Source organism: Hibiscus syriacus, unplaced genomic scaffold (genome assembly GCF_006381635.1).
Source record: "Hibiscus syriacus cultivar Baekdansim isolate YM2019G1 unplaced genomic scaffold, ASM638163v2 tig00001957_pilon, whole genome shotgun sequence".
NCBI classification, from domain to species: Eukaryota; Viridiplantae; Streptophyta; class Magnoliopsida; order Malvales; family Malvaceae; genus Hibiscus; species Hibiscus syriacus.
This window is the reverse complement of record NW_024061901.1, coordinates 97,579-105,463: the sequence shown is the minus strand read 5'-3', so window position 1 is coordinate 105,463 and position 7,885 is coordinate 97,579. Positions and strand designations below refer to the sequence as shown.

The 7,885-nt window shown below is 31.5% G+C and overlaps 1 pseudogene; it reads right to left on the bottom strand.

Moving 5' to 3' along the window:
• Positions 1–7,270: 7,270 nt before the first annotated feature.
• Positions 7,271–7,885, bottom strand: LOC120137142 (annotated as a pseudogene).

Here is a 7,885-nt window from a genome sequence, read left to right as displayed (position 1 = left end):
TGTTAATTTTGAAAAAGAAGATTAGTCTATGCAATTATAATGGATTATTATCAGTCAAAATAAGGTAATGAATAAATATATATTTCGAGGATTAATGATCTTTGATGAGTTAAAAGATGCATTGATGTTTTCCAAGATTTATCTCCGATTTAGATATTATCAGCTAAAGATTAAGGAAGAAGATATTCCTAAGAAAGCTTTCAGGACTCAATATGAATGCTATAAGTTTATGGTAAAGTCGTTTGGTTTAACGAATGTTCCTGTGGCATTTATGGTTTTGATAAACTGAGTATTTCAGTTATACTAAGACTAATTGATGGTAGTGGTCATCGATGATAATATGGTCGTTTAAGACTAAAGAATACGATGCACATTTTTGCATGATTCTCCCAACTCTTCGAGAGAAAAATTGTATGTTAAGTTGATAAATGTGAGTTCTAGTTTTCTAAAATTACATTCTTACCCATGTGGTTTTAGCTGAGGCGATAAGAATAGACTTTAGGAAAGTACAAACCATAGTCAAATGATAAATTCCAGAGAGTGATTCTGAGATTCGAAGTTCTTAGGACTTACTGGTTATAATTGAAGGTTCGTAAAAAAACTTTTCGATGATTGTCTCCCCTTTGATCAAGCTATTGAGAAAATATATGGTATTCAAATAAATTGATAGTGACGAGAAAATTTCAAAATATTAAAGAGAATACTGATAGAAGCCTAGTGTGAGTGTAATCTAATCTGGAAAATACTATGTGGTCTATGTGTTTCATAATGATTTGGGATGGAGTTTATGCCAAAGCACAAGTTATGGCTTATGCTTTATAGAAATAAGAATCAGGGAAGAAATTATCTGACTCACGATCTTGAGTTAGCATGAGTTGTGTTCATTTCATAGATACCACTGGTGAGTGATGTATTTATATTGATCTCAAAAGACAAAGTATGTGTTAACTAGAAGGAGTGAGAATAAAATAAATGGATTGAATCCCTTAAGAATGATGATGTACTTATTGACTACCCCAGGAAAGGCTAATGTGGTAAATGATTCGATAAAGCTGAAAGACATTTCTATTCTGAGAGTTTGAATGCATAATTGTCTTTAAAAAAAAGATAGTGCTTTGATTGCAGAATTAAAGTTGAAGTCTATTGTTAGATGAGTAAATGATCTTCAAAGAAAAGATGAAAAGTGATTGTCAAAGATAGATCAAGTAGGAAAAAATGAAACCATAGACCAGTTTGATGGATGCTATTATTGAGGAAAGAGTCGATAGTAGTGGCAGATATGAAAAGAATTAGCATCGAGTATGTTTCTAATGTATGTCATGCCAACAAGTTAAAGTAGAGCATCAAGTGACTTCTTGATTGTTGTAACCGATTTCCATCACTTAGTGGGAATGGAACGAATTACAATGGACTTTGAAATAGGTAAATATTATTTAAGATAATTTCAAGATAGTTGTCGATCGACAGAAGTTACTTAGACTTGAAAAGAAAAGAGATATTTATCAAGTTAATGATAAGTGTTTCTTAATGCATCGATTAAATCATTCTCATGTTATCACTGAAGGATTAAGATTCATTCATAATTTAACTTGTGAAAAAGAACAGTACTTATTAAAGTACGTTAGAGAAATCAATGTTAAGGAAGTTGATTGAAAAAAATAGAATAAGATACAAAAAAGCAGTATCTTCATCTTTTTACATCCAGTACATATTGAAATTCGAGGATGAATTTTTCTTAAGGGGAAAGATTGTAATACCCTAATTTTGGTTAGTGACCAAAACATAAATTTTGAAAGTTTGGTGACAAAGTAAAAAGTTGGAAAAGTTTAGGGACCAAAATTGTAATTTAAAAAATTATGTATTTGACCCGTAATGATATTTCAACCCCAAGAATGATTTTCCATGGGAATCATAATTTTGATATTGAATTTGTGTTAAAAGCTATAAAGTAGTAAAAATCGAAAGAAAATCGGATAATTGGATCGAACCAGAATTTTACAAAAATTTGAAGGATGATAGATAAAGGTTGTAAATATTATTTCCAATTTTGAAACAGTGAAATTAACTTGGATCAATGGAATGAAGTCGATTTTACATATTTAGCTGAAATTGAAAATTAGTAACTAATTATGTTTTTGGGCAAAAGTGGAAAATAGATTTTTATTTGTTCATAGTTGATTTTGGAATATTAAAAGGGATGATAGTGCATTGGAAAGTTGAAAGTATCATGTTTCATTAAGGTAAAATGATAATTCACATTAAATGAATATTAAATTCATTATATTAGATTAAGCCAAGTGTATTATGTTTTAATTGAAGAAAAATCAGAAATATTTAGTTCTTACCGCCACAAAACGTGCATCACCATAGCTAAAGGTAAAATTTATTTTTATTTTTAAGTTTACTCGATTGATTTTTGAATTAAGCTATTAGATAGAGATTTAATCCCCTTGAAATTCTCTATCATATGGTATAAATATTACATGGAGATCATGCTTATATGATGAGTTGGGAATAGGGTTATGTAGGCTTTGTTGATTTTGAGGATTTGATGAAAGATTTTTATGTTTTTTTATGTTGGAGATTAATTCTAAAGCTTGTATGATGATTAAAACTACTTGAAATTGGGTGAAATTCCATTTGGCCATGACCTAGGATTTGAGAAAATTTTGATTTGGTTAAATTATGTTAGGGCTTTGATTGTAGAAGCCTTGAAATGTTGTTTAAAGGTGGAATCCATGCTTGAATCAAGTGAAAATCAAGAACCCTAACCACTATGATATTCGGCCCTAAGGAATTAATTAGGGAAAATTATGAAAATTTTCCTAGGCTTAAAAATGATGTTTGAAAGGTTCTACAAGCTTTAGAAAGTTATTTGGGTCATTTATAATTTTATGAAAGTTGGGGGATTTATTAAACAATTATAGAAAATTATTGGTTTATGACTTTATGTGAACTTATTTGGTCCATTTTGTAATTTTATTAATATTGCACTATAATTTTTTAATAATAATATATAATAAATATAATAAACTAATTCGATTAAAAAGGTATCATAGATTTTTCTTGAAAACATCCATTCCAAAATAAATAAATAAAATCCATGTCAACATGGTGATTTTTTTGGATAGAAAACATAGTGAAATAGATGGTAATAGGTATGTTTTTAAGAATATATATATATATATATATATATATATATATATATATATTACTATATTATTACTTACTACACTGATGGAGTTAGCATAGGATGAGGTGTGTCAAATAACATCCCAAAATTTTTAAAAGAAAAAAAAAATTCTATATAATATTTATATGTATAATATAATTAAAAATGAATGGCACCTTTTTAAAAAGGTTTTAACACTCCTAAAAAAATTATCCTATATTCGAAGAATTGATAAATTTTATTTAAATATATAATTTAAAATTATTACACCATATTTTTAAATTTCTAACTCTACCTCTGACTTACCAGAAACAATTAATTATTTAGACTAACTAATGACGTGATCAAATTATGTCAATTTAATCGACAGATGTTGGTTCAAGTGGTAAGCAGATTGATGTCCTTTAAGCAATGTCTCAAGTTTGAATCCTTGTGCATGCAGAAAATCTTTTTTGGGAGACTCGCCTATCAAAATCAGGTATGCGACGTAGATCAGTACGAATTAATCAAGACGAACCTTGAAACCAATAAAATAACCAAAAAAAAGTATGCCAATTTAAATAGCAGCGATTAAATCACAAATTTAAATGCAATATAAGATGAAGACAATAAGTAATAAAACTCCGTGTTAACCAAATTTGAAAATGAACAGTTAAAAAATAGAATAAATATCATATGAATATATAATTTATTTCTAAAATTAGATTGAAACGAAATCTATGGAATTTAAATTATTTAATATATTTCATAAACATTAAAGGAATGGATTATAATATTGAAATCTAAAGTTTAAATTACTAAATAATTATGTGGAAATTTTTATTAAATAACTAATTATTTAAAACGTCTTGAATTCAGATTATTTAATCGTCCCTATTTATAAAACACCGAATTAATGCAGACAACAGCTCAACCACAAGCAATCAATTGCTTTTTGTTTAACGAATAACATAGATTAGGGTTTCGTTTTGTTTAAAAAATTGTTAATCTTTTTTATAGTCGCTTACATAAGGATCTAACCTTTCATAACGACCGAATAAGCACAACATTTTAATATGTGCAGATAAGGGTTTAACCTTTTAAAAATATCGAATAAGGGCATATCATTTTTTTAGTATGGAAAAAATAAGGGTATAGTATTTTAAAATTTTGAACGTTTTCTAAAATTAATATCTTATTTGCACAAATTTAAAAAAGTTAAACTCTTATTAAACTGTTGTGAAAGGTTCAACCCTTATTGAATATACAGAATATTATGTTTTTAATCCACCCTTTTAAAAGATCAAACTCTTATGCGAGCAACCCTAAATATTATATCCTTGTTTGAATATTACCTCCAAAAAAATTTAAGGTGAAAGAGTAGTTTAAAAGATGATGAACAAACTGGTCCCCCAGACAATAGAGGGACGCCACTACAGATTCACGTATGATACAAGTTATCAACGAATTGAAAGCAATGGGACATTAGTGGGAAGCTGAGCAGGCCATCAATGGCAGTAAATAGCTCGACCACCTATGTAGTACTATATTTAGCAGATAAATGAGTGATTAAATTTCCTAGGCTTTAATGTTACACGGCACACCGTCCTAATTTCAAAGGTACATCAATTAGGGTAGCTTTATCTTTAGGGTTTGCATTAATTTGGTTTCTGGTTTAGAGTGTCCATTATAGCGTTATTATGCGTTGCATGTTCAGATATTTGAGATGTCATACATCCAACTCGATTCATGAAATTCGAATACTCATAAAACTCGGTTTATTGTACTTTCGAGTCATGAGCGTCTAATTCATATTTATGGAAGTGCAAAGCTGAGTTCGCCTACATGTGGATACCCACATACGGAGTTAGAATTAATATTGATAGAAGCCGAAGTATTAGATTATTTAAAAAAATATAAGACTGATTAAGTATTTAAACTTGAAATTCAGTATGACCAAGCAATCTCAGGATTAGGAATTGTTGTTATCTTTAAAGTCCCGACTTCAAGCACGTATCTAAGGGTATGAGCATTCATTGACAAATAGTTGAAAGTATTTGTAAATATTACCTTGTATTCACCCTATAATAAAAACTCAAAAGACAACTTCTAATATGTCTAAATTTAAACTTACAACGCTTAAATTATAATTAGACTAAAAATTTGAGAACACAAACTTATCATTCTTTAATTCGACCTCTACTTGATTAAATATTTAATAATTTTTTATATTTTTTAAATTTAAATATTTATTTGACATGAATCAAAATAATATTAAATCAAACTAATTACTAATGGACTTGATGTTCTTAATATCGAATTTAATCAGATTCGATAAATTAATAACGAATTTAACATAAATATATCTTAACCCAGATCTGTAGTCCCCATGTGCCATCGATCTTTCCCTTTCTCTTCTTTCTAGCGCAAATTTCACAGAAACAAACAAACAAACACGAGGGAGAAAAGTGGTAAAGGAATCGTATTGTCGTTGGAAGCAGCCAAGCTGCTAAAATCCAAGTGGTAGTGGTGGACTTTCAATCTTCTCCCTGCCATAGTTCAACTGTTTCTCATTGTCTGAAGCTCTTTTCTTTCAGTGTTCTACTCTTACACCGATAAATCATAGTACTAAATTGCAGTTACGGATGCGGTTGCAGTGCGAGTGATATGAACCTTACAGTTATATTTGTTTCTAAAATAACTACATATTTAAATTGCCGATGTGATTAAAATGTCGGAGTGGGTTGGAAAACCAATACGATGTGGCTGTAATTTAGTATTATGCGCTACATACTCTTAAAACCAGCAGGCAGAGAATATCTACAGCAACTACAATCCAAACCCTTAAACTACAAATAAACCCATCCACATGAAAACAACGGCACTGATACATTTCTATGTAATGCTCATACATGTTGCAGTGTACACTTTTCTGGACCTGTGAATGCATGAGAGTTTTAAACATGTCACACGAAAGTTTTCAGTTGGTCAAGCTCCTTCGAGTTTAGCCAACAGTTTCATTTAACAAACGATTTGAAAATGATTACTAACGGACACACCAAGAACGAGAAATTCGTAAACATAGACCAGTCACACAGTAAATTTAATTGCTCAAGTTTGCAGCACAAATCTCCCTCTCTTCTATATAATATTATTAGTTATACCCCAAATCCCCAAAGCCTCAAAATGAAAAGGAAATGAGATCCTCATCTAGTGTTTTATAGCGAGGACTGCAACATATACCCCCCAAAACCTAACCTAACAATAGAATACGTCATGCAATATATATATATATATATATACATACAAAATAGAAAACAAACTTACTGGATTAAAAAAGTTGCAGCAAAATGATCAGCTAAGTCTCTCTCTTCGAAATAATGCCAGATGGTGACGAAGATGATATATACTCTATGTTTCTTGGACTCCTTCAAGAGTCCGAGTAACATAGAGTATACCTTCGAAGAAGGATCCGAGGTTCCTCTCAGCGCAAACAAGGGTTTCCCAACCTTTTCGATAATAAAACTCCAGGCTGAATTATTGCAGCTGACATGATCGCTCCGATCCAATCTTCTCCCATGCTTGTATCAGTACTCAACTTTAGATTTATTCCCAAATCCCACACCATTTTGATTATATAGAAACTAAGTGCCTAGGGGGGAAAATAAAAAGAAAATAAGACTCGATAAAGAGGGAGAAAATTTGAAGAAGTGTTCTACTTTTTTTCTTTTGCTAGATCAACCCGATGCTTGTTGGATCATGCCAGGAACCCATATTGTGTTCCAATAAACTGCTGGATCGGATAAACCAATTTGCTCAAGCTGATTCTGGCATGGTACTTTGGCATCTTTCATGGTTATTCCATTTTCGACATTACTAATCATTTGAAGATCTTGGAAAGGTGCTAAGGCTTCAGTGTTTTTAACACCACCATTGTTGTTGAATTTGTGCTGGTTAAGAGTGGAAGCTAAAAGAGACGCAATGGTGTGTGATAGAAGAAGATGAGGACCCAAAGATATTGAATAGCTCGAAAGAGTGGGTTATTCTGGTAAAGATCAATACTGTCCCCAGAAGAAACCCTAATCCAAGAGCTCATACTTGGCTGATAAGGAAGATTGATTAATCCACAGAAGGGTCATTAGCTAACCCATAAACAAAGGGTGAGTACTTGAGGTTGAAGACAATGGAGGGATAGGATTTGCAGTTGAAGAAGCACCGTTCCACCACCGAAAGCTGAACAAGACGAGTAGAAGAAGAAGAAGAACTTTCCTTTTAACACGCTTGTTCTTCCGACGCCGCCGATAGGAACGTTCCTTAGAGTGCCACCTCTTGTCCAATAACGCTTACAAACTCTGCAAAAGTGTCTGGGCTGGGATAAACTGTAGTTGTTGTAGTAGCAGAATTTTGTTGGACGAATCACAGCGAGGACACTTGAGTGCTTGTTGCCGCTGTTCTTGGCTTGGTTTCTCCATCAGGGTCTGCAGCAAGAGAAGGGAAAGAAAGAGATGAAGCAGGGTTAATAGGGTAAAAAGAGGACGACACAAAGTAGATACTCTTCCAAAAGCAAAGCAACAAAGAATGGGTCATGTTTCTGCGTAAATAATTGATTGATTGAGAGAGAAAGAGAAACCTGTGACCATTCATTGCTAGTTGAAGAGATAGTGACCATCTTCTCGTAGCTACTCAACATTTCCATCTGTTCTAGGCTAAAGGAATCGATGAAACTAAGAGACA